Consider the following 26473-nt stretch of genomic DNA (forward strand, 5'->3'; position numbering starts at 1 on the left):
TATAACACGATACATCATGTTCATGTGTAGTCAGCAGGGATAATCAAGCTCTCTACTTTTTAAGGCATTTTTAAAAGAAATCAATAAAAGTTGAAAAACCTCACTCCATTTGGAAAGACTGTTATATCCATAGACCATTGTGTTTTAAAAAGGCTTTTCTGCTGCTGCAAGTAAAACAAAGAAACCATAGGAAAAAAATGTCTTGGCTTATTGTAGACGCATCTGTCGAGAGAATAGCGTTTAGCTGAGTTACACGGAGGTGGACGGATTGCCTTGCTTAATTAAAGCTCAAGCATACCCACCTCCTTCGATGTCATCCACACCATGTGGCAAGTTCCCTTGGGGACCCACATTGTGAAATAAATCTCTCAGGAAAGAGCTTATGTCTTCAGGCCCCCAAGATGGCCTTTAACCCAGGGAAGCCGAAGACAGAGAAATAGTGTAGGGGTGACTTGTTAGTAATATTCTCTGTGGGACCCCTTTGTTCAGTGATTCCACACCTGTTGCCTTCTAGAAGTGTAATGGATGGTAGGTGTCTGCCTGATGGCCCACTCATTCCCTGTCAGATTTGGGCCACAGTGTAGGAAGGTGCAAGCCAAACAGTTTTCCCAGTTTGAGGATGGACTGGGAGCCCGGTCAGCCACAGTTCACCCAGCTCGCTCCCTCCCGTCCACAGGATCATTCTTTGTGCCTCTTCTCACAAACCTCCAGCCTCTACTCTGGGTTTGGTGCCCAGAATTTGTTTTGGAGGTCTCAAAGGAAGTGCCACGCCTGCCCCTTCCAAATTCTTCCCAAAATAAACAGATGGTAGAAGAATGGAGAGTTTCTTATCAAATCTCCCTAAATTGGTAGCTGCTACCCAATAGCTTAGAGCTGAAGGGGCCCGTAAGAATTAACTGTTTTACAGGCTGGTAAAATAACTCTTTATCATGTTATATTTAGTACATGTAAAAGAATGCCAGTAACATAACTTTAGATTATGAAGTGTTGTAATAACAAGAATACCCAGGAACTTCCACTCACTTCAGTTCTAGAATATAATCAATGCTTCTGGTTCCTTTTGCATGGTTTCCTGCTGCGCCCGCCCCCAGAGTTACCACAGTCCTGGGTTTTATGTTTATTATCCCTTGTTTTATATATCTAATGAATATTATTTTGATTTGGTTTTGAACTCTGTCAAAATAATACCCTGCCACCCACATGCTTCTTGCACTCAATTTTACGTTTTAACTTTAAACCATGTTTTTGCAGTTCATTTTTACTGCTGAATGTTACTCGATTCTGGGAACATGCCACGATTTCTATAAGCATCCTCTTATTACTGGACATTTGGTTCGTTTCCAGTCCTTTTTTCTATTACAGACATTGTCACTGTGCACATTCGTCCTCACATCTAAATCATTTATTTAAGAGTTGCTCTTGGGTAAGTTTTACCTAAAAGTTAAATTGCTGGCTTGTAGGGTCTGTGAGTGCTCAACTGCACAAGATGCTGCCAAAATGTACCAATTTACTCTCCCATCTGCTCGGTATGAGTCCTCATTATTAGATTTCTTAATTTTTGCCCAGTTAATGGGCATAAAATAACACCTTATAGTGATGTAGATTTGCATTTTCCTGAGCACTAATGAGGCTGAATATTTTATTATATGTTCATTGGCCATTCATGCTTCCTCTTCTGTGAAATTCCTTTTTGTGTCTTGCTCATTTTTCTATGAGGACATTTGTCTTTTTCTTACTGACCTATAGGAATACTCTGGATACTAATCCTTTATCAGTTATCTGTGTTGTAAAAAATCTCCCAGTTTGTGGCTTGTCTTTTAATTTTCTTTGTAGTATCTTTTGATGAATAGAAAAGTTCTTTTTTTTTTTTAAATTATTAGCAACTTTAATTATTATTTATTTATTTATTTATTTTTTGGGCTGTGTTGGGTCTTCGTTTCTGTGCGAGGGCTTCCTCTAGTTGCGGCAAGCGGGAGCCACTCTTCATCGCGGTGCGCGGGCCTCTCACTGTCGTGACCTCTCCTGTTGCGGAGCACAGGCTCCAGACGCGCAGGCTCAGTAGTTGTGGCTCACGGGCCTAGTTGCTCCACGGCATGTGGGATCTTCCCAGACCAGGGCTCGAAGCCGTGTCCCCTGCATTAGCAGGCAGATTCTCAACCACTGCGCCACCAGGGAAGCCTAGAAAAGTTCTTAACCTACCTTTTTTTTCTTTAAATATTTATTTATTTATTTATTTGGCTGCACTGGGTCTTAGTTCTGGCACGTGGGATCTAGTTCCCTGACCAGGGATAGAACCCTGGCCCCCTTCATTGGGAGTGAGGAGCCTTAGCTACTGGACCACCAGGGATGTCCCTACCTTTTTTTCAGTAAAAGAGAAAATAGGCACAAATAGGTAAGAGGAATTTTTCAATATAAAAGTATTACTATAGAAGAATGAAGTTGGACCCTTACCTAACACCATATACAAAAATTAACTCAAAATGGGTTAAAAACCTAAATGTAAGAGTTTCAGTTTTGTAAGATGAGAAAGTTCTAGAGATCTGTTGCACAACAATGTGACTATATATAGCATTGTTGAACTGTACATTAAAAGTGGTTAAGATGGTAAGTTTTAGGTTATTTTTTTATCACAATTAAAATTGTTTAAGTGTTGTAGCTAATGATATCTATTATTTATTGAGTGCTTACTCTGTGCCAGGCACTGCGATACCCACTTTATACACATTATCGTGTTATTTCATTTATTCTTTTTTTTTTTTGGTTTATTCTTTACAACCCTGAGAGAGAAATTACTGTTTCCCCTCATTTTCCAGAGACAGAGACGGGCTCAGTGAGGTTAAGCAACTGCCCAAGGTCACACAGCAACAAGCGTTGAGCCCAGGGTTGGAACCCTGATCCAGCTGATCCTGAAGGGATCTTAGCTGCTCCACTGTACTGTCCAGTAAGCAGCAGAGCCCGGCCAGGAGCCAAGGGCATCCTCTTCCCACCACACCACTAGGCGTCTTTCTCTTCAGCTTTGGTCCTTCCAACACAGCTTCTCCAGGCATCACCACACCATCACTCCTAAACATCTCCTTTGGGAAAATTGGCCCAAGTTATGCCTATATCGCGTAACTGTTATCTGCAATATAAATAGGACTTCTCTTTCTGTTTCAAAACACTGCTCATGTCATTGACAATTCATGCTCATTCCTGAGATACAAGTTGCTATTTTTGAAAAGTTATTTTGCATGGCATCTTGCCCCAGGGGCCCTTGGCCTGCTTAATCTGGTATCTCAATTGGCAGAACACAGTGTAGCCCTCTGGATTTGATTATGTGTCTAAGCTGCAACTTTGGCTGTTCCCAAACCTCCCCTGCCTCCCTGCATCCCCACCCCACCCCCTCGCTCAAAACAAAGTGCCGAGTGGCTGATGGTTGGCCTAATGGCAGGGAGGTCTGCAGAAAGAAGAGCCCACAGGGCAAGGCTGGCAGGTTTTCCGGCTTCTTCCAAAGTGGATTTCACTGAGAGCAGAAACTTATCCCATTCCTTCACTTCTCCAGTGATGCTCTACCCTGTGCCAGCGCTGGGCACGGGGTCTACAGTGGGGAGTGGAATGGTCACTCCTCCCTGCCCTTGTGGAGTTTACATTCTCAAGGGGGGTTAGATCTGATTAACACAAGATCTGTGATATGAATTAAAGGGCGTGTGAAGGGGAACAGCTCAGGGGACCTTCTTTAAACTGGGTTCATAGAAGGCCACTCTAAGTTAGGATATGGAGTTGGCCAGGTGGAGAGCCCAGAGAAGAACATTCCAGGCAGTGAGGGTAGCAAGTGCCAAGGTCCTGGGGCAGGCAGAAGTGGGGTCTGTGGCTTGGCCTATTCTGAGGAAGGGAAAGCAGGCCTGGGTGACAGGAGCATGGAGGGCAAGGATGAGAGTGACAGATAGTGAAGTGGGGGAAGGAAGCAGGGGCCAGACCATCACAAGCAAGAAGCCATACAAATTGCCTGAGAGCCTATGGCCGAAGCGCCATCCCAAGGTTGGTGGAGGGGCTGGAAGGGAGGGCCTCCAGGGGAGTGACATTTAAGCAAAATCTTATAGCAGTGATTCTCAAAGTGTGGTCCCCAGACCAACAGCATAAGCACCACTTGTGAATTTGTTAGAAATGCGGGTTCTCAGGCCCCACCCCAGACCTACTGCATCCCCCAGAGCACAAAGAACCAAGCCTGTACCCAGTAGATGCTTCATGTACTGAATGGTTGAATTGCAAGCTGCCCAGCTCCATAATGTGCCCCAGTGTTAAAATGCAGAGTCCTGTGATGGGGGCACACCGCGGCCAGCGGGTCGCACCCACCCGGGCACGGAAGAAGGACAGGGCCCGGTTCACGTGGGTTTGGCTGATTTCAAGGTGCAAGAGTAGAGACAGAAAGTGAGAGAGTGGCATGGACATATATACACGACCAAATGTAAAATAGATAGCTCGTGGGAAGCAGCCTCATAGCACAGGGAGATCAGCTCGGTGCTTTGTGACCACCTAGAGGAGTGGGATAGGGAGGGTGGGAGGGAGACACAAGAGGGAGGGGATATGGGGATATATGTATACGTATAGCTGATTCATTTTGTTATACAGCAGAAACTAACACAACATTGTAAAGCAATTATACTCCAATAAACATGTTAAAAAAAAAAAGAGACAAATGCATCTCTACAGCTCTGCCAAGTGAAACTTCGCACTTGGCCTCCGTGTGCCCTGGGGCAGTGCTTAGACTTTTACAAGATGTGGAAGGAATGAACATTCATTGGAAGACTTTAAACTGGTTTTGAGTTACAAAAATCAGGCCAAAAACAAACAAACAAACAAAAACAAACAGGAAAAAAACACCAAGTAGAAGGGAAATTACATTATCTTCAACCTCAGCTAACTCAAAACCAGCTGCAGAGGATGTTGCCAAATTATCTGTTAAGAAAACCCACCTTGGGGCTGGGAATGAGCCTGAGACGTCAACCCCCGGGGGTCCTTTTGAAAAGAAAGTTCTCCGCCTGCGATCAGAACAGAACAGAACAGAACGCTCACTTTTAAAAAGCGCCTTCTACAGCACTGCAGAGCCTCAGGCCTGGACACTTTAATTGCTCTGAGAGAGCAAGTTAATGGGGTTTTAATGAAAATAGAACCCAAATGGGCATTAAGTCCGCTCTTTTTTTGCAGCCAGGGGCGCTGCCAGAGTTGCAGTTCCACAGGTGTTAGGGCTGGCCCCCTTTATGCAGTGAGACCCTGTTGAGAATTACATAAGGGAAATCGGCTCGTGGAGTCAATAATTTGAAAGTCCACAAAAAGCAGTTGGAGAACTCTTTCATCTATGGCCTGTTCTATCCAGGAAAAGACAGGTCAAATCATGTCCTCAAATCACCACAGGCATTAAAAGCTTGGGCGTGGCGTGTCCGGTACCAGTGTGGCCAGTGAAGTTCATTGGCTGCTCCTCCAGCCAGTTCCAATCTTCAAAAAGTAAATAGGGTGCCGGTTTTTATCTCATTAGTGGTTTTAGGCAGGATCATTTAGTAATGAAGGGCTCAGGCCCTGGGCTGAAGCCACCTGGGTTCGAAGCCCACGTTGGCCACTTTAGAGTTGCCCAGCTTGGGGGCAAGTTGGGTACCTCTGCGCCTCACTTTCCTCATCTATAAAATGGGTGTCATGATTGTACTAGTGTTGTAGGGTCTTGAAAGCACTGAATGGATGGTCTGTAAAGTGCTTAGAGCTGCGCCACACCCACGGTAAGCCCTAGAATAGTGCTGGCTAGTGGGGGAGATTGGGAATCAAGCATAGGCCCAGGAAGCAGGTACGCAGGCTAATGTGATGGAGAGACTGCGAGAGGGCTGGGGGTGTAAGGAGTAGCCAGGCTCACAGAGGCAGCGAGAGCAGAGGCCCTGGGCAGGAAACAGCACAGAAACGCCAGGGCGGCTGGGACACAGTGGAAGAGAAGGAAGCGAGAAGTGTTTGTAGCTGCTGGTGAGGGCCAGATCCTACAGGCGCTTGGAGATCAGGGCAAAGGTATTATTATAAAAGCGACGAGGAGACAGAGAAGCAACCGAGCCCAGTTATCTTTTTAAAAGCTCGGAGACCTTTCTGGCTGCTGTGCGGGAATAGACAGGTCCGGGAGGGATGGCCTTTGGGAACAGGGAGACCTCTTTGGAGGCTGCTGCGATCATGCAGGGACAGACGGAGCTGCCTGGACCAGGGAGGGGATGAAAGAAGTGAAGGGAGCAGAGGACGCGGTGACGACTGAATGTGGGGGAGGGAGAGAAGTGCAGGTCCAGACGACGTGCAGGTTTGTAGCCTTGGAACCGCAATGAGAAAGCCCCAGGGAGAAACGGGTTTGGCCAAGATGATATAATCCCACCTGGCTAACAATGTGGCCCCTCCGCCTTTACCCTGGGCGCGCTGTGTGTAGTTTCCCAGTTGGCTTTTGTCACTTAATTTCCACACTGCTCCAAGATCCTCATGATTGCTGCTCGTGCTTAGGGCATAAGAATGTGCAGTAGGTCTGCCCTCCCGTTTACATAACCACCTGCCCCTGCCTGGTGACTGAGCCTGTTTCTAATCCTGACAGTAACCAGGATCGTGGTCCTTCCTGAGACTTCCTGGCAGCTTGGACGTGGAGCCCCTGAGCAGCCCCATGGTGGGGGGAAAGCACTTCGGAGTTTGGAGGCTTTTTTAATCTTAGAACTCTTTCATAGTTTAACTGTGTGTGTTGTATTTGGTTACATAAATAATATGTAAAAGATTCAGACAATCCAGAACAGAACATGAAGTCCCCTTCACCATGACCTCCCCTGCCCAGCTCCCGGCGCCTCCCTGCAAGTGACCATCATCAACAAACAGGCGGCTTCCTTCCAGACCCCTTTCAAGGCCTTTACACTCTTACGCTCGTCCTTTATGTATGTTGGACCTTATTATACATCTGTTTTTACCAAACAATACATCTTGTGGGAGAGTCAGAGATCTAGCTACCGTGTTTTCTTTTTTTAACAGCTGCACAGTTTTTCTAATATGTTGGTATTATATTTTATTGAATATTTTATTTTGTTTATTTTATTTACTCACCTTCTCTGAGGGTTTGGGCTGTTTACTAATTTTCACAATGCTTCCATGAATGTCACTGGACTTATATTTGGGCTCACAGGCAAGAATTTCTGTCCAGCAGATTCCTGGAAATGGAATTTCTGGATCAAAGGGCAGGTACACTTAAAATTTTCATAGCGTCTTCCAAATTATCTTCCCCAAGTGTGCCATTTTCTTAAAAAAAAAAAAATTCTTTGGTTACAAAAAGTAATTCATGTTCTTGCAAAACATGTACAGAATACAAATAAGACCAGAAAAGAAATTTTAACACACTCATAATTCCATCACCCAGGAATAACAGCTATTAACATAATTTAGTTATTTGAGCTTTTAACTGTATCTCACAAAGATCTTTTCAAGTCATTAAAGCGTCTTCTGTGGTGACATTCTAGGTTGTTAATGTGGTTTAGGCACAAGACGAGGAAAGCTTGTGTAGAAGGAGGGAAACTAAAAAGAAATTTTTTAAAGACTGTGCTAAACAGTTGATAACCCATGTGCAGGATATGTTCACCTGAACTACTTATGTAGAAGAATTATTCTACAACGCTGGTTCTTGAATGTCTCTGAGAATCTGATAAAGCTGTCTCCTTCCCAGCAATGTGTATGATCACACAATTTACATATAATTTCAGGGGTTCATGTCCCTTCTTCCCCCACCAGAAAAAATTCATTGTCTACAGCATCATTTTAAATGGTTGCGTTGAATGCCTCAGGGTGGCTGGAGCACAGCTCATGTAACCCATAGGGTGTTAAGAATATGGACTCGAGTCAGACACACCCCATCAAATCCTGGCTCGACTGCATGCTCTTCAGTCCCTCTGCCTGTTCCCTCACTTGTAAAATCCAGACAATGATAGGTGGGTTATAGGGTGGTCGGGAGTTTAAAGCGTTCACGTGCATAAAATGTTTAAAACAGGGTCTGGCACATGGTAAGTGCTAATTAAATGTCAGCTCTTATTATTTCCAGTGTTTGGCTTTTGTAACATTTCTAACTCTATTTTTGCACACTTCTGTGATGACTTCCCGGGGATAAATTCCTAGATGTGGAATAGCTGTGTATTTATAAGATTTTGGACACATAATGCAAAACTCCTCTATAAAGATTCAGATTCAGTCATTATCTAGGACTGAGTTTCCAGTGGTGAACAGATGGATGAAAATCCACGCCTTGGTGGAGTTTACATCAGAAAAGGGGTAGACTGTAAACAAAATAACGAAGTGACCTATTAGAAGGTGACAAGCGCTGTGGAGAGAAACGAAGCAGGGCTGGGGGTGGGAGGGCTGGGATGGGGTGGCGGTTGCAGTTCTGAAGGGACCTGAAGGAGGGAGGGAAACGGGAGGACCATGTTCCAGGCCGAGGGGACAGGTACGAAGGGCTTGGGGGCAGGAACGTGCAGGGAGTGCCTGAGGGGGATCCAGGAGGAGAGGAGGACAGAGCCGGAAGCGGGCAGGGACACTTCACGGAGGGCCCGCAGGCTGAATCAAACTACACTTTGGGAGCAGTTTTAATTCTGTCCAACGATCAGTCTAGGAAGGATGAAGTAGGTGTTCAAGGGGACAGTTGGAATGAACTGAAATTATGTCTTCCTTGTTTCAGTCTGTGCTTAAGGGCACTAAAAGGAAAAGGCAGCTCTCAACGTTTCTCCAAGAAAATCAGAGGTTCCTTGTTTTCTGAGTAAAACATGTGAATGTCTCACATACTCAAGTCCAGTCTTTTTTTTTTCTTCCTAGAACAGTAAGAACCAAGAACAAAATGAAAAGACACAAGCTTGTTTTGTTTGTTCCTGGGCCGTGTTCCCGGGACAGCCTGTTTGCCAGGTGTGTGATTCTGAGATGATGTTTATCAAGGGAACTTAGGTCTACAAGTCTGAGATGACATTGCCTGGGGTCGAGGGCCCCTGGGCCCCACGCCTCACCCCCTCCTGTCTTCCCTTCACCCCGAGGCCACAAAGCATCAGCCCCAGAGATGCATGCAGGGGGTAGAAAGGCCAGCTCAGAGGTTGCAGTTCAGGGCAAAGAAGTAGCAAACCACAAGTTCATCTTGGGGACACCATGGCAGAGATAAGTGACCTGGAATTTCTACCCACTTCCTCCAACTGCAGAACCTCTGCTTCAAATAAACCAGGGAGTTGTGGGGGCTTGGGAAGGACCAGACTTTGAGCTGAAATGGTTAGAAATGAGGGGAGACGAATGGGTGTGGAAGTGAGGCTGGTGGGTGCGGGTGTTGCCATATGGGGTCAAAGCTGAGCCCTGACAGGACGCTTGCTCCTCCTGTGTGGGTGTCATCTACACCCTTACAGGCGCTCCCGTCGGTGACTCGGCTGGCCGACAATATGTCACTGATCGCCTACTGTGTACACTAGGCACATGGCCAGTGCCACAGGAGAGGTTATAAAGAATCGTACCAGGAGGAGCTGCCAGTTCCCGCTGGGGAGGGAGGGACACTTTGCTTCACTTGCTGGCTAAGTGCCCCGCAAGCCTTGCCTGCTCCAAGTTAACAGCAATCAGCTGGATGTTTCTTTGTCTCCACTCTCTCCCTTCCTTCCCTCCCTTCTTTCTGTTTTGCAGATGGTACAGTTTTGTCATCATGAGGTGGGGTTAGACATAATAGATAACTTCTCCTGATAACTGTACCTCAGTTTATTTTAATTTTTTAGCAAGCTTCAATAAGCAAGTTTAAATGCTTGTTGAAAAAGATAAAACTATATAAAAACATCCGAAGAAGAAGGGCAAATCTTCACCGCTTTTACTTCCTGCTCTTCCTCTCCCAAGATACCCACTGTTAACATATCAGTATTTATTTTCCAGCTTAGACCCTTTTTTCCCTGTACACACCTATTTCTGCATACAGTTTTTATACAGAAAGAGAGTATAAACTCTTGTTTAATTCACTTCTGTACTTCCAGCTTCAGGAACATGATAGACACTGAAAATATTTGTTGAACAAATGAATTAAGAATTTCTGAGATTTGTCTTTCTCGTTTAAAAATGCACCATGGACAGCCCTCCATGTCTCCAGCTCATTCTTTCTATGGCTGCCCAGTATTCTATAGAATGTCTGCACGGTTGTTCAACCACAACCCTATTGTCAGACATGAGCTTCCCCCTGCTTTCAGTATTGAAGCCCTTGTGCCTACCTCCTCCCATGCTTACGTGAGTATTTCTCTAGGCAACTGTGGTAAACAGAATAATGGCTTCCCAAAGATGCTCACATCCTAGCCCTCAGAACCTGTGAATTTGTTTCCTTCCATGGCAAAAGCACTTGCAGGTGTGATTAAGCTGAGGCTCTTGAGATGGAGTCTCCTGGATTATCAGGTGTGTCCAATATAAGGCACCTTATAAGAAGGAGGCAGGAGACTCACAGTTGGGTGGTGAGATGTCCGGAGGAAGCCGGGGGAAAGCAGGAGCTGTGCTGACAGAGCAGAAGTTGGGGTGACGCCATTGCTGGAAGGTGCTATAAGCCAAAGAACGCGGACAGCCTCCAGAAGCTGGAAAAGGCAAAGAAATGGACTCTCCTCTAGAGCCTCCAGAAGGAATGCAGCCCTGCCAGCCCATTTTGGACTTCTGACTTCCAGAACTGTAAGATAATTAATTTTTGGGTTTTTTTCCAGTTTTTTTATAGTGATAAAAATTTTATAGTGATAAAATTTACTGTCTTAACCATTTTTAAGTATACCGTTCAGTGGCATTAAATACCTGCATAATGTTTCATCAACACCATCCATCTCCATAACTCTTTTCATCTTGTAAAACAGCAATTCTGGACCTATTAAACAATAACTCGCCATTTCCCCCTCCCCTCTGCCCCGGCAACCAACCTTCTACTTTCTGTCTCTATGATTTGGACTACTCTAAATGTCTCATATAGTGGAATCACATGGTATTCGTCTTTTTGTGGCTGGCATATTTCACTTAATATAATGTTCTTAAGATTCATCCATGTTGTAGCATATGTCAGAAGTTCCTTCTTTTTTAAGGCTGAATAATACTCCATTTTATGGTGGTGGATTTCTAGGCAGAACTGAGACGGGCATTCTTAGCTGAGACGCTAAGAGGTGGTTAAAACAGTATTAGAACATCAAGGTAGCTGATTCCAAGCAGAAAAAACAGCTGACAATGTAGCGATGTATTTGGATCTGCTGTAATTAAGATTTTCCACAGGCTGTGGGGTGGGTGAGAGACCTCGTTGACAATTTTATCAAACTTGTGATGTTTAAATTCAACAAAACGTTTACATAACAGATTTCAGAAGGAAATTAAATCTGTTTTAGTTTCACTTTTCTATTTAAAAATATAAATGGGCTAAAGGAAAGCTGATTTGATTAGATGTAGAATACTAAAGTGTGTAAATATGTCAGGGTCTCAAGCCAGTGGAGACACAAACAGGTGTGAGAAATTCCGTGCTCTTGATGACCAAAAATGGGTGTGTAAAATCCTAGAGAAGCTTTAATTAAACAGTTCAAAAAAGGTAGCTCCTTTCTACAGAAGTTTTGCAGATTTTGATAGTTGTAGATTCTTTTTTGCTGTGTTGTAAAAAAACAAAAAACAAAAAAGCTAACTATTTTAAACCAGAAAATTTTGTTTACCCATTCATCTATCAGTGACCACTTGGGTTACTTGTATGTTTTAGCCGTTGTCAATAATGCTGCTATAAGCATTGGAGTACTAATACCTCTTTAAGATCCTGCTCTCAGCTCTTTTGGGTATATATCCAGAAGTGGAATTCCTGGATCATATGGTAATTCTATCTTAAAATTTTTAAGGAACCTTCATACTGTTTTCAACAGCAGCTGTACCAGTTTTTTTTTTTTTAATTTATTTTATTTTTGGCTGCATTGGGTCTTCGTTGCTGCACTCAGGCTTTCTCTAGTTGTGGTGAGCGGGGGCTACTCTTCGTTGCAGCGCATGGGCTTCTCATTGCGGTGGCTTCTGTTCTGGAGCACGGGCACTAGGCATGCGGGCTTCAGTAGTTGTGGCACGCTGGTTCAGCAGTTGTGGTTCGCGGGCTCTAGAGCGCAGGCTCAGTAGTTGTGGCGCACGGGCTTAGTTGCTCCGCGGCATGTGGGATCTTCCCAGACCAGGGCTCAAACCAGTGTCTCCTGTGTTGGCAGTCAGATTCTTAACCACTGCGCCACCAGGGAAGTCCCCTATTCTTTAATCTTTATTTCCTTCCTTCTGCTAGCTTTGGGTTTAGTTTGTTCTTTTTCAAGTTCCTTAACTTGTAAAGTTATGTTCTTAATTTGAGATCTGGTTTTTTTAATGTGTTTATAGCTGTACATTTCCCCCTTAGGACTGCTTTTGCTGCATTATAGTTTTGGTATGTTGCATTTTTGTTTTCATTAAAACTAAGGAGTTTCTAATTCACCTTGTGATTTATTCTTTGATCCATTGGTTGTTTAAGAGTGTGTTGTTAAATTTCAGTATATTTGTGGATTTTCCAGTTTGCCTACTGTCACTGATTCCTCACTTTATCTCATTGTGGTCAGAGAAAATATGATAGTTATCTTTTAAAATCTATTGACACTTAATTTTTGTGGCCTAACATATGGTCTAACCTGGAAAATATCCCCGTGCACATAAGAAGAATGTGTATGCTTTTGGTGGTGGGTAGAGTGTGCAGTGTCTGTTATATATAGTTGGTTTGTTGTATCTATTTCCTTCTGTCTGCTTGCTCTATCCATTATTTCTCTCTTCAATTCTGTCAATTTTTGCTTTATTTATTCAGTTGTATGTCATTAGAAATGTAAGTGTTTATAATGTTACAGCAAGAGGATATATCAAATTTCTATTAATATATAATGTCCTACTTTGTCTCTTGTAAACTTTTTGATTTAAAATCTGTTTTGTCCAGTGTTAGTACAGCCACCCCTGCTCTCTTTTGGTTACTGTTTGCATGGAATATCTTTTTCAATTCTTTCACTTTTGATCTATTTGTGCCTTTTGATCTAAAGTGAGTCTCCTGTGGATAGCATATAGTTGGACTGTGTTTTTTTAACCATTTTGCCAGTCTGTCTTTTGGAGAGTTTAATCCATTTACATTTAAAAGAGTAATTACTGGGAAGGAGAGAATTCTGTCATCTTATTTGTTTTCTATACATTTTACAGCTTTATTTTTCACTCCCTGCATTACAGTACTGTCTTCCTTAGTGTTTAGTTGACTTTTTTTTTTGGTTGTGAAATGTTTAAATTCCTTTCTCATTCCTTTTTGTTTATATTCTGTAGCTATTTTCTTTGTGGGTACCATGGGGATTACATTTAACATACTAAAGTTATAACACTCTTATTTGAATTTATACCAGCTTAACTTCAATAATATACAAGAACTCTGCTCCTTTACAGCTCCATCCCCACCCCTTGCTATTGTTATCACAGAATTACACCTTTATACATTGTGTGCCCCAGAATAATGTAAACGAATAATGATTTTTAATGCATTAGTCTCAAGTCATTTAGAAAACAAAGTGGAATTATAAGCCATTGTTACAGTAATGTTAGCTTTTATAATTGCTTATGTACCTTTATTGGGATCTTTGTTTCTTCATATGGCTTCTAGTTGAATCTTTTTTCTTTCAGTTTCTCAGTCTTGATTATTTCCATTGTCCTATCTTTGAGTTCACTGATTCTTATGCCTGTTCAAATTTGCCTTTGAATCCCTCTAGTTAATTTTTCATTTCAATTACTATACTTTTCAGCTCCAGAATTTCTTTTTGGCTTCTTTTTAGGTTTTCTGTCTCATGATTGATGTTTCCATTTTTGTTCATACATTTTCCTGACTTCTTCCAAATTTTCCTTTAGTTCTTTGAGCATCTTTAAGACAGTTGTTTTAAAACAGTTGTTTTGTCTTCTGTATCTGCCATCAAGTCTTTTTCAGGGATAGTTCCTGTTGGTTTTATTTTTTTTTTCTTTGAATGGGCCATACTTTTCTGTTTCTTTGTATGCCTTATGATTTTTTTGGAAAAACTTTGAATATTTGTATTTAATAATGTAATTATGGAGACCAGATTCTCCCTGTTACCCAGAGTTTGCTGTTTTTTGTTACTGCTTTGTTTAATAGCGTTTTTTTGTTTGTTTGTTTCCCATTGCTGTAGGCTATCTATGTGCCAAGGATCAGCTGAGGTATAGTTTAAAGTCTTGGGTCTTTTCAGAGCCTTTCCTTGGGCATGCACGATCACTTGCTAACTTCCCCCATATATGCAGTTGTTTTGCATGTCTGTTGGTTAATTTTGTGTCAGTTTGCCTGGGCTAAGGAATGCCTAGATAGCTGGTAAAAAAATTATTTCTGGGTATGTTTGTGAGGGTGTTTTCAGAAGAGATTAGCAAAGAGATTAGAAGAAAATCAATACACTGAGTGAAAAAGATCTGCCTTCACCAATGTGGGCAGGCCTCATCCCATGCATCAAGGGTCTGAATAGAACAAAAAGGCAGAGGAAGGGCAAATTATCTCTCTCTTTTTAAGCTGGGAGGTCCATCTTCTGCTGCCCTCAGAGATACCAGAGCTCCTGTTTCTTGCACTAGCAGCCCCTCACCTGCCTGGTTCACAGGCCTTCAGCATTTTACTGAATTATGCCCATGGCCTTCCTGATTCTCCAGACTGCAGATCATGTGACTTCTCATCCCCTGTAACATGAGCTGACTCCTATAATAAATTTCATATAGTTATACATAGAGAGAGCGGGAGATATCTATATAGAGATATCAATCTACATATATCATATTGGTTCTCTTTCTCTGGAGAACCCTAATACAGTATCCTTGTCTTTAATGTTTGGCTCTAAAAAGGAAGAAAAAGAGAAAAATGAAGAGGGCAGTAAAGGGCACCCACCCTTTAAGTCCCGTGGAAGTCACTTCAGCTGGAGGTGGAGGGGCAGCAGCAATCTAATCAGAAGCAGCAATGGGCAATCAGAGCATAGGTCTCCAGCATTTGGAGCACAGGGTCCTCTTTTGCCCAACCTGGCTCCCACAAGCTGTATGCAAACAGCTGCCCACCATGGGAATGGGGGATGGGTAACTGCTATGCTCAGAGCTGAAACTGACCAAAATGAAGCACAGTTTACCTGTCCAAGCCTTTCCCTGGAAGTGGCAATCCTTCAATAGACTCCAGAGTTCCAAATACTTACATGAGACAGATTCTGCCAGTACAGTTGTTGTCTGGGGGGCGGGGGGGAGACAGATTCCTGATGCTTCCCATCCCACTGTCTTTCCAGAATCCTTTCAGTCTGTGTTCTTCGAAACCACCTAGTTCATGGTAATTTGTTACAGCAGCAGTAGAAAACTAATTCAGCAAGAGACCTAAAAATTTCTAGTTCAAAGTATAAACTCATTTTCTCAATTCATTTATTGTCTCTCATATAGACATGGTATCCATCCTGGTCACTGCCCTCCTGACAATTCCCAATGTGCCCATGTGCCTCTCAAAATGTCAATCCCAGAATGACCCACTGCTCTAGACCCTGCCCACTGGTACAGTGTAAGCATTTTGTTCGATTTGATCAGCGTGTCTGGGAATTTCGCATTAAGTTCTGCTCATTAAGCTAGAAATGAACTCAACACCTAAATCTACCGCAGTCCCATCTCTTCTGTCCTGTTCTTGTGTCATTGGTCTGTTTTTGACCTTGGGGCAGGACTTTATCCTTTCTAAACTTAATGTTGTCTAAAGTGAAATATTAGCATCTCCATCATCAAGCTAGACTAGTTGTTTGTTGCCATTTCAATTCCTTGTGCTTTCGGAGAATGGGAAGAGCAGGTAGATTTGGCCCCTTAACCTGGGAGGAAGCTAACAGACATTATAAATAGAGTAGGTAAAAGCCACCATGTCAAAACTGGCTCAGCTTCAGGGCTTTACATGCCTAAGATGTGGCGGCGGGCTCCCAATCCGGTTCCATCCGGTTCTCCCCACCCCCGCCCCCGCCGCGGGTCCCCCCAGCTCGGGCGGCGGGAGGAGCGGCAGCGGCCCGGCAGCCCGGCTTCGCGAAGGCTCTCGGCGCGCCGCGGCCCGCAGGCACCCGGCACGCGCCCGCCCCGCGCCCGCCCCGCCGCCGCGATGCCCAAGAGGAAGGTCAGCTCTGCCGAGGGGGCGCCGAAGGAGGAGCCCAAGAGGAGATGCGCGAGGGTGTCCGCTAAACCCGCTCCTGCAAAAGTGGAAACGAAGCCAAAAAAAGGCGGCAGGAAAGGATAAATCTTCAGACAAAAAAGTGCAAACAAAAGGGAAAAGGGGAGCAAAGGGAAAACTGGCTGAAGTGGCAAACCAAGAGACTAAAGAAGACTTAGCTGCAGAAGATGGAGAAACTAAAAACGAGGAGAACCCAGCTTCTGATGAAGCAGGAGAGAAAGAAGCCAAGTCTGATTAATATCACACATCCGGTCCTATCAGTGGTCCCTGTCTCCCTTCTTGTACAATCCAGAGGAATATTTTTATCAACTATTTCGTAAATGCAAGTTTTTTAGTAGCTCTAGAAACATTTATAAAAAGGAGGGAATCCCACCTCATCCCATTTTTTAAGTGTAAATGCTTTTTGGTAAGAGGTGAAATCATTTGCTGGTTGCTTATTTGTTGGTACAACCAGAAAATAATGGGATATTGAACATGGGAGGCTTTGTCTTGGGTGTCAGCTTAACATTCCACGGATGGAGGGTAGCTTTTATATCCTATAATACAAAGCGTACTAAATGGCAGTTTGGAGTCGGTTGTGCATTTAATGTCTTAAACACTTTACATTACTTCTCTTCCCATGTTGTTTTTGGTAGAATTGTTTCCTAAAGCAAACCACTCACCCCTTGATCTTGGCTCTCCTGGGCAGAATTTTGTGCACTCTGTAACATCTTTGGTCGTGGTAGTCCAGTTCTTCTCGTAACTGTTAATGTGCTGTGAACGACTGACAATTTGAGTATGTAGTGTATATGATATTAAACTGTGAATTAGTGGGACTTACGATGTAACAGCATATCAATATTTGAAGATATTGGTACTTGATATCCTGTGAAGGAAAATTTGCCTCCAAATTTTAAGCTGGAAAGTCCCTGGAATAACTGTTCAGAAAAGAATCACAACTACATGACTTTTTAGATTTTTGGTATGTATGTTGAGAATTGTGTACAAATTGAAATGTGTGTGTACTGATCCTCAAAACAATCAGTAAAATCTCAATTATGGAAAAAAAATCCCTAAGATGTGATTTATAGGGGAAAACTTCACCAAAGAGCCCAGCTCAAAGCAGGGACTGAATTTTTTTTTTTTTTTTTTTGTCGTATATGGCCTTTATTATGTTGAAGTAGGTTCCCTCTATGCCCACTTTCTGGAGAGTTTTTATCATAAATGGGTGTTGAATTTTGTCAAAAGCTTTTTCTGCACCTACTGAGATGATCATATGGTTTTTCTTCTTCAATTTGTTAATATGGTGTATCACATTGATTGATTTATGTATATTGAAGAATCCTTGCATCCCTGGGATAAATCCCACTTGATCGTGGTGTATGATCCTTTTAATGTGTTGTTCTGTTTGCTAGTATTTTGTTGAGGATTTTTGCATCTATATTCATCAGTGATATTGGTCCGTAATTTTCTTTTTTTGTAGTATCTTTGTCTGGTTTTGGTATCAGGGTGATGGTGGCCTCATAGAACGAGTTTGGGAATTTTCCTTCCTCTGCAATTTTTTGGAAGAGTCTGAGAAGGATGGGTGTTAGCTCTTCTCTAAATGTTTGATAGAATTCACCTGTGAAGCCATCTGGTCCTGGACTTTTGTTTGTTGGAAGATTTTAAATCACAGTTTCAATTTCATTACTTGTGATTTGTCTGTTCATATTTTCTGTTTCTTCCTGGTTCAGTCTTGGAAGGTTATACCTTTCTAAGAATTTGTCCATTTCTTCCATGTTGTCCATTTTATTGGCATAGAGTTGCTTGTAGTAGTCCCTTAGGATGCTTTGTATTTCTGCAGTGTCTGTTGTAACTTCTCCTTTTTCATTTCTGATTTTATTGATTTGAGTCCTCTCCCTCTTTTTCTTGATGAGTCTGGCTAATGGTTTATCAATTTTGTTTATCTTCTCAAAGAACAAGCTTTTAGTTTTACTGATCTTTGCTATTGTTTTCTTTGTTTCTATTCCATTTATTTCTGCTCTGATCTTTATGATTTCTTTCCTTCTGCTAACTTTGGGTTTCGTTTGTTCTTCTTTCTCTAGTTCCTTTAGGTGTAACATTAGATTGTTTGAGATTTTTCTTGTTTCTTGAGGTAGGCTTGTATAGCTATAAACTTCCCTCTTAGAACTGCTTTTGCTGCATCCCATAGGTTTTGGATGGTCGTGTTTTCATTGTCATTTGTGTCTAGATATTTTTTGATTTCCTCTTTGATTTCTTCAGTGATCTCTTGGTTATTTAGTAACGTATTGTTTAGCCTCATGTGTTTGTGTTTTACGTTTTTTTTTCGTGTAATTGATTTCTAATCTCATAGCATTGTGGTCAGAAAAGATGCTTGATATGATTTCAATTTTCTTAAATTTACTGAGGCTTGATTTGTGACCCAAGACGTGATCCATCCTGGAGAATGTTCCGTGCGCACTTGAGAAGAAAGTGTAATCTGCTGTTTTTGGATAGAATGTCCTATAAATATCCATTAAATCTATCTGGTCTATTGTGTCATTTAAAGCTTCTGTTTCCTTATTTATTTTCATTTTGGATGATCTGTCCATTGGTGTAAGTGAGGTGTTAAAGTCCCCCACTATTATTGTGTTACTGTCGATTTCCTCTTTTATAGCTGTTAGCAGTTGCCTTATGTACTGAGGTGCTTCTATGTTGGGTGCAAATATATTTATAATCGTTATATCTTCTTCTTGGATTGATCGCTTGATCATTACATAGTGTCCTTCCTTGTCTCTTGTAACATTCGTTATTTTAAAGTCTATTTTATCTGATATGAGTATTGCTACTCCAGCTTTCTTTTGATTTCCATTTGCATGGAATATCTTTTTCCATCCCCTCACTTTCAGTCTGTATATGTCCCTAGGTCTGAAGTGGGTCTCTTGTAGACAGCATATATATGGGTCTTGTTTTTATATCCATTCAGCAAGTCTGTGTCTTTTGGTTGGAGCATTTAATCCATTCACGTTTAAGGTAATTATCGATATGTATGTTCCTATGACCATTTTCTTAATTGTTTTGGGTTTGTTTTTGTAGGTCCTTTTCTTCTCTTGTGTTTCCCACTTAGTAGAAGTTCCTTTAGCATTTGTTGTAGAGCTGATTTGGTGGTGCTGAATTCTCTTAGCTTTTGCTTCTCTGTAAAGCTTTTGATTTCTCCATCGAATCTGAATGAGATCCTTGCTGGGTAGAGTAATCTTGGTTGTAGGTTCTTCCCTTTCATCACTTTAAGTATATCATGCCACTCCCTTCTGCCTTGTAGAGTTTCTGCTGAGAAATGAGCTGTTAACCTTATGGGAGTTCCCTTGTATGTTATTTATCATTTTTCCCTTGCTGCTTTCAATAATTTTTCTTTGTCTTTAATTTTTGCCAATTTGATTACTATGTGTCTCGGCGTGTTTCTCCTTGAGTTTATCCTGTATGGGACTCTCTGCGCTTCCTGGACTTGGGTGGATATTTCCTTTCCCATGTTAGGGGAGTTTTTTACTATAATCTCTTCAAATATTTTCTCTGGTCCTTTCTCTCTCTCTTCTCCTTCTGGGACCCCTATAATGAGAATGTTGTTGCATTTAATGTTGTCCCAGAGGTCTCTTAGGCTGTCTTCATTTCTTTTCATTCTTTTTTCTTTGTTCTGTTCTGCAGCAGTGAATTCCACCGTTCTGTCATCCAGGTCACTTATCTGTTCTTCTGCCTCAGTTATTCTGCTATTGATTCCTTCTAGTGTATTTTTCATTTCAGTTATTGTATTGTTCATCTCTGTTTGTTTGTTCTTTAATTCTTCTAGATCTTTGTTAAACATTTCTTGCATCTTCTCGATCTTTGCCTCCATTCTTTTTCCGAGGTCCTGGATCATTTCACTATTGTTATTCTGAGTTCTTTTTCTGGAAGTTTGCCTGTCTCTATTTCATTTAGTTGTTTTTCTGGGGTTTTATCTTGTTCCTTCATCTGGTACATAGTCGTCTGCCTTTTCATCTTGTCTATCTTTCTGTGAATCCAGGGACTGAATTTATGTTGGGAATTTATTTTGTCATCAGTGCCAGAGTGGCCAGGTCATCCAAATGTTGGCCCCAGATGCTGCAGGCCTCCTCCAATGCCAGCAGAGAGGAGAAGCCCCCAGGCTTCACACCTGTGTGACAGGCACCTCCCTTTAGCCCCCTGGGGCCCCACCCAGCACTTGGTCAAGTGAACTCTCAAGGATTGATAATTCTTTGGCACTTTATTGTCTGATAGGGCTGGGTGGTTTTTTGTTTGTTTGTTTTTGTTTTTAAGGAAGGCGTTCTCTTTTTTTAAAATTAATTAATTAATTTATTTATGGCTGTGTTGGGTCTTCATTTCTGTGTGAGGGCTTTCTCTAGTTGTGGCAAGCGGGGGCCACTCTTCATCGTGGTGCGCAGGCCTCTCACTTTCGCAGCCTCTCTCGTTGCGGAGCATGGGCTCCAAACGTGCAGGCTCAGTAATTATGGCTCACGGGCCCAGTTGCTCGGCGGCATGTGGGATCTTCCCAGACCAGGGCTCGAACCCGTGTCCCCTGCATTGGCAGGCAGACTCTCAACCACTGCGCCACCAGGGAAGCCCCCGGGCTGGGTGGTTTTACAAATGTAAAGCAAGTTAGAGTTTGGAGAGAGCCAATTCCATCCCGGTTCCTCTTTTTACAGAGAAAGCCAAGGCTAGTTTGTGTAGACTTCAGAGTTCTCTAAGTTATGCTTTGTGGAATAGCCTCATGGGAAGTCTCTGTGGGGGCTTCCCTGGTGGCACAGTGGTTAAGAATCCGCCTGCCAATGCAGGGGACACGGGTTCGAGCCCTGGTCCGGGAAGATCACACATGCCATGGAGCAACTAAGCCCGTGCGCCACAACTACTGAGCCTGCGCTCTAGAGCCCACGAGCCACAACTACTGAAACCCATGTGCCTAGAGCCTGTGCTCTGCAACAGGAGAAGCTACCACAATGAGAAGCCCGCACACCACAACGAAAAGTAGCCCCCGCTTGCTGTAACTAGAGAAAGCCTGGGCGCAGCAACGAAGACACAATGCAGCCAAAAATAAATAACTAAAATAAATAAATTTTAAAAAAGGAAGTCTCTGTGGGCATTTTTCACTCCAGCCAACGGCGGGTGTGCTGGGCCAGACCAGGAAAAATGCTTCCAGACAGGGCTCACACATACTTGTATCGGAAGCACTAGATTCGTTTCCTAGGGCTGCTGTAACATAGTACCACAAACTGGGTGGCTTAAAACAATGGAAAGTTCTTGTCTCTCAGTTCTGGAAGCAGGTGGTCTGAAATCAAGGTGTCAGCAGGGCCAAGTTCTCTCTGCAAGCTTCAGGGAAGATCCTTCCCTGCCCCTTCCAGCATCCGGTGGCTCCCGGCGACCCCTGGCATTCCCTGGCTTGCAGGTGCATCACTCCACTCTCTGCCTCTGTCATCACACAGCGTTCTTTCTGTGTCTCTGCATCATCTTCCCTCTGCGTGTGTCCATCTCTGTGCCCAAACTTCCCCTCTTATAAGAGCACCAGTCCTATTGCATCAGGGCCCACTCTATTGGGGGCCCTCTTCTTAACTTGATTACCTCTGCAAAGACCCTGTTTCAAAATAAAGTGACATCCACAGGTACCAAGGATTAGAACTTCAACATCTCTTCTAGGGACACAATTCAACTGTAATAGGAGCCTTCTACCAGGAGACAGAATGAAGCAAGTAACAAAGGCCCAGGGATGCTGGTTCCATTAGCCATGGCCTAACTGAGATATGAGGGCATCTGGACAGGCAGCCCTCAAAACTAGTATTCCTGGCTGATCCTGATGGTGAATCATTGAAGGAAGGGCTGATACAGGGCCCAGTCTCTGCACTGACTCTTTTTTTAACTTAAAAAAATTTTTTTTGGCCGCACTGCAGCAGCATGCAGTACTTCCCTGACCAGGGATTGAACCCAGTGGAAGTGTGGAGTCTTAACCACTGGACCACCAGAGGGAAGTCCTCTGTACTGTCTTGAGAGCCTTCCTCAGACCCAAACTTGCTTCCCTGACTTGGCAAAGCAAGCTCCGGAGTCCCTCTGTCACCTGCCTCAGGGTCCAGTTAGCAGTTGTTATTACTTGTATCAGTATTACTTATTCCACCCTCGCTCCTTCCCAAAGTGCTCCTTCTACCCCCCACACGGCTTCCCCTGAGAAGAGCTCTGGTTAATTAATACGATCTTCCCTCCGCTTGCTGCATTTCCAATGTGTCCTGGTGGCCCGTACGCACCGGCATCCCGGGCAGCCCCCCGGCACACCAGCCCCTCAGCCTCGCTCTCCTCGCAGCTCTCGGCCGTGGAGGGTGGGGCTACCCCATTCCCGGGCCTCGCTGCCAGGGGAGCCTGTGTGCTTGGGTATCTTCTGGCTCCAAAACATTGCCAGTGACCTGCTCGCTCTGATCCTTGATGAGACTTCTCACTTCAGTAAAGATTTGCAGACGCATCCAAATCCATCACCTGGAAAATACCAGGAACCGTTGTGTCCTGTTTGAGTGAGGCCACTCAGGCTAATCGTTTCCGCAGGGGCAGTGGAGGGCCTGCATTGCTTCATCCCAGGGTCTTACATCCTTGACTGGAAGCATTTTCCAAGCCCACTGCAGCCTAGATAGAAAACTGCAGCGAGACTTTCCATTAGGCGGTTCTAGAAATGCCACCTTAGAGAACCATGAACTTGCCTGCGAGTGACAGGACTGCAGGTATTAAACTGGGTGGGCCCTGCTGTCCCAGGCCTGCAGGCGAGGGCCCTGGCATCACCCACTCCATTTCCCTCCATACCCTCCCCGGAGGGCACTGCCATTGCCCAACAGGTTCTGGGAGATAGAAAGGAGAAGAACCATCCCGAGGGAACTGAGGTCAGTGGCAGCACATCTGCAGCAAGGGGTACAGGGCTGCTGTGCCGACGCGTCCATTCAGTACACTGAGCAGTGCCTTCTGGAATTGGGTTCTGGCTGCCGTGCAGAGGCGGGTGGGGCAGACATCCGTGAGCGAAGGAGAGGTGTTCTGGAAAGGAAAGTGAACATCTCACGGGAGCTGTATGATATTACGGAGAATGGTCACTAGACTACAAGTGCCTGTGCCGTCTGTACCTGGACCCCCTTTGCACTCAAAAAGATGTGAACACTTTTTGGAACTTCAGTGGGCTGTGTTTCTTTGAGACCCTGCACCAGGATTGGATCACATGGGTGTCAGAGCCTCAGTGGGGTTCCATGTGCTTTGCCCTCTATAATCCTCACAACAACCCCGAGATGATGGTGGTGGTGTTATTATTCCCATTTTACAGATGAGAAAACCTAGGACCAGGCAGATTAAGTGACTGGTTGAAGATCTCCCATGACTGGTTTGTGCAGAGCTGGGATTTAGAACCCTGGCCTGGACACCTCACCTCTTCCCACCTCCTTGGTGCTGTGTTCCCTGAGTCAGAATGGCCCAGCCCAGACTTGGGAATCCGGTGCTCCAGGGCCTGGAATTGGCCAGAGCTCTCAGAGCCGTAAATAGACCCCATTCCCAGTGGGATGTGCTGTGTGGAGACACCAAGTCTCCTTGCAGCCCAGGAAAAGCATTAGCAATGCCCACGGGGAGAGTCTGCAGGGCTGCTCCCCACCCCCGCCCCCATCCCCCCCGGGGAGAGCATGGAGCCGGCTGCAGGTCCCACAGGGAAGGAAAACCAGCCCAGCCTGCTCCTGGCTTTGTGCCTTTCTCCATTTGGCCTAAGAACGGAGGACACCCTTTGGATACCCCAGGACTTCACAGGCCATGAGGGCCACAATGGCCAAGAGGAGATAAATCTGAGTGGGCCCTTCTCAGTGGGCTGTCGGCGTGAGATTACAAATAAGTGACAGTTTCCATAATTACTGTGCTGTCTATTCTGAAGCAAGGGTGGATGCGGGTCAGGGCTCTAGAATCAGCGCCGGGTTGAAGTCCTGGTCCTTCTGTGGTGTTGGCCTCATGACCTCAGGCAAGTGAGCCAGCTGGCAAGACTGACCTTAGACTCGGCTCACCCTCACGGCTGCTTTCCCTCCAGACCAGCACCCACCCAACCCCACCCAGCACCCATCCCCACAACCAGCACACGAGTGGTGCCAAGACTCGCAAGTGGTGTGAACCAGACTACCTAGCACCTCCCATGAAGACATGCCCAGAGTTTGGGGCTCAAGCAGCCTACGGGGAGGAAGACATCCTCCAGATCAAGGGAGCCCAGAGTCTTCTCCAGGGTGGCTGGAGAAGGGCCCACACCAACCCACAGGACTCCCGCCTGCCATTCCAGTGGCCTCTTAGTCCCACACTGCCACGCCCACTGAGCATCTGCTCATCCATCACGGGCTCATAGGGAGCCACCCGGTCTTGCGGCATTTTGTTACGTCATCCTGAGCTAAGACGGTGCAGCTCCAGGCACAGAGTGTGCTTCTGAAGCCTCTGGTTCATTTCCATCATTAGGTTCAGGGCTGGGCACCAGTCAGCCAGGGAGCTGCACCTACCACCGTCAGGTTCTCCAGGGCTGATGACTGACACTGCATTACCTGATTGCTTCCTAGGAACTGAGCCCCCAATCGGCCACTTGGTACCACACTCCCCATGCGCAGCCCTGAGCTGGCAAGGGTCTGTGCCAGCTCACTGTTCCCACATACCCTGCTCCAAGGGAAATCTCTGCATGGCTCCCAGCTCCCCAGGATCTGACATATTAAAGCCTCCAGCCCCTCCCCCAACCCAGGTTGAAGGGATGTGTCAGGAACTCACCGGGTATGCGAATGTGTACGTGTGTGTTCGTAACACAATAGGCTGGATTCTTTCCTGATGTTTCACTTCAGACTGAGGTCTGCTGCAAAAGAAGACACTGGGAGGGGCTCACACGTGACAATAGGATTCAATTGCTGGAGGGTGAGAGGCCAGGCAATGGATGCCTGTCCAGAGAAACAAGGTGTCCCAACAGGCAGGTGTGCAGAGCGCAGCAACGAGAAATTCACTCAATGCGCAGGAATTAAGTGCCTGTTGTTTGCCAGGCTCTGTGAGGGGCTCTGGGATACAGACAGGACACAAACCACAGAGGCTTAGAAGTCAAGGTCTAGAATCAACCACCCCTGGTCCAACCCTGGCTCCATTTAGCATCTCTGTGAAGCCAAGAACATCTGCTTTTTTTCTGCCAACATCCATTCTCAGCTCCTCTGGTAACTATACCCCTATTGTTCTCTGGGGAACCATCCCTGTGGTTCACGTTGTCCCAGAGAAGCTGACCTCAGGCCCAGTTCCTGGGGAAGAGTGAGGGATCCCCTCACCCCGAGCCAATCACTGGCTCCCGGAAGCAGGCAGGCACATGACCTAGCCGGGGCCCTGGTCACAACCCTAGACGCCCCTGAGCTCCTGCCAGACCTGAAACCAGAGAGGAGGTAGGGACCACTTCCTGTCTCCATCTGGCCACTAGACAGAGCCCCAAACTGAAGCAAACACAACAGAAGCAAGAACCAGAGATGGGGGGAAACCGAGGCCTGACAGCATGCGAGTCTTGGGTTAGCCGTGCCTGAAATAGCTGCATCCCCACACCTCTCAGTTCAGTAAGTAAATTAATTGCCTCTTTTCTTTTAAATTGTCTTGTATAAGCCAGATTAAATTAGGTTTCTGCCGTGTACAACTCTTCTAATACCCATACGTACCCAAAGCAATTGCAGATTTATGAAAATGGAGAATGAATCAAGACAGCAGTGTCTCCAGGTTGTACTTGGTTACACACGGTTGGTGAGGGGTTACTGATGAGGTGCCGATTTGTGGTTAGCGTTGGCGAATGTCAGATGTAGGCAGAAGGGCTTCTCATCTAAGTGGCTTTGTGGATACCAGATAAAGTCTGACCTTTTCCCCTTCTTTTCTGAGAGTGCCTCACAGGCAGACTGGTTTCTCCTTGGGTACCCCAAGGGGTGAGACCCTCACCCATCACTCTAGGGACCCTGAGATTAGAGGTTTTCAACTCCCCACCCTGTCAGCCTGCAATGGCCATAGCTCCATGCAGATTCACTGACCCCTGAGTGAACACTTTCAACTCATCCAGGAACGGGATTCTTAGATTAAAAGAGGGGCAAGGAAAGGCTCATTTCTGGAGAGGAGGTGACCTGAGCAGGAGATGGAATTCTGCGTGCATGTGGGGAGGGGCAGGGGGCTGTTAGATCTCCATTGACTTACAGGGTCTGGCACCCAGAGGTGCTTAATAAACTGGTTCTTCCGTAGATATGAATTGAGTTAATGAGCAGACCTCATAGAGGG

General features: G+C 44.8%; 1 protein-coding gene and 1 pseudogene across 1 annotated transcript in view; both read left to right on the forward strand.

The window, feature by feature from the left end:
- Window positions 1-10594: 10594 nt before the first annotated feature.
- NDRG4 (NDRG family member 4) overlaps window positions 10595-26473 on the forward strand; it is an 84172-nt gene continuing 68293 nt past the window's right edge. The window contains exon 1 of the mRNA XM_059903664.1: window positions 10595-10674. The gene's annotated coding sequence lies outside the window, so the exon portion shown is untranslated. The remainder of the gene's footprint in view (window positions 10675-26473) is intronic.
- LOC132353621 (non-histone chromosomal protein HMG-14-like) lies at window positions 16136-16442 on the forward strand (annotated as a pseudogene).

Source organism: Balaenoptera ricei, chromosome 19 (assembly GCF_028023285.1).
Source record: "Balaenoptera ricei isolate mBalRic1 chromosome 19, mBalRic1.hap2, whole genome shotgun sequence".
NCBI lineage: Eukaryota > Metazoa > Chordata > Mammalia > Artiodactyla > Balaenopteridae > Balaenoptera > Balaenoptera ricei.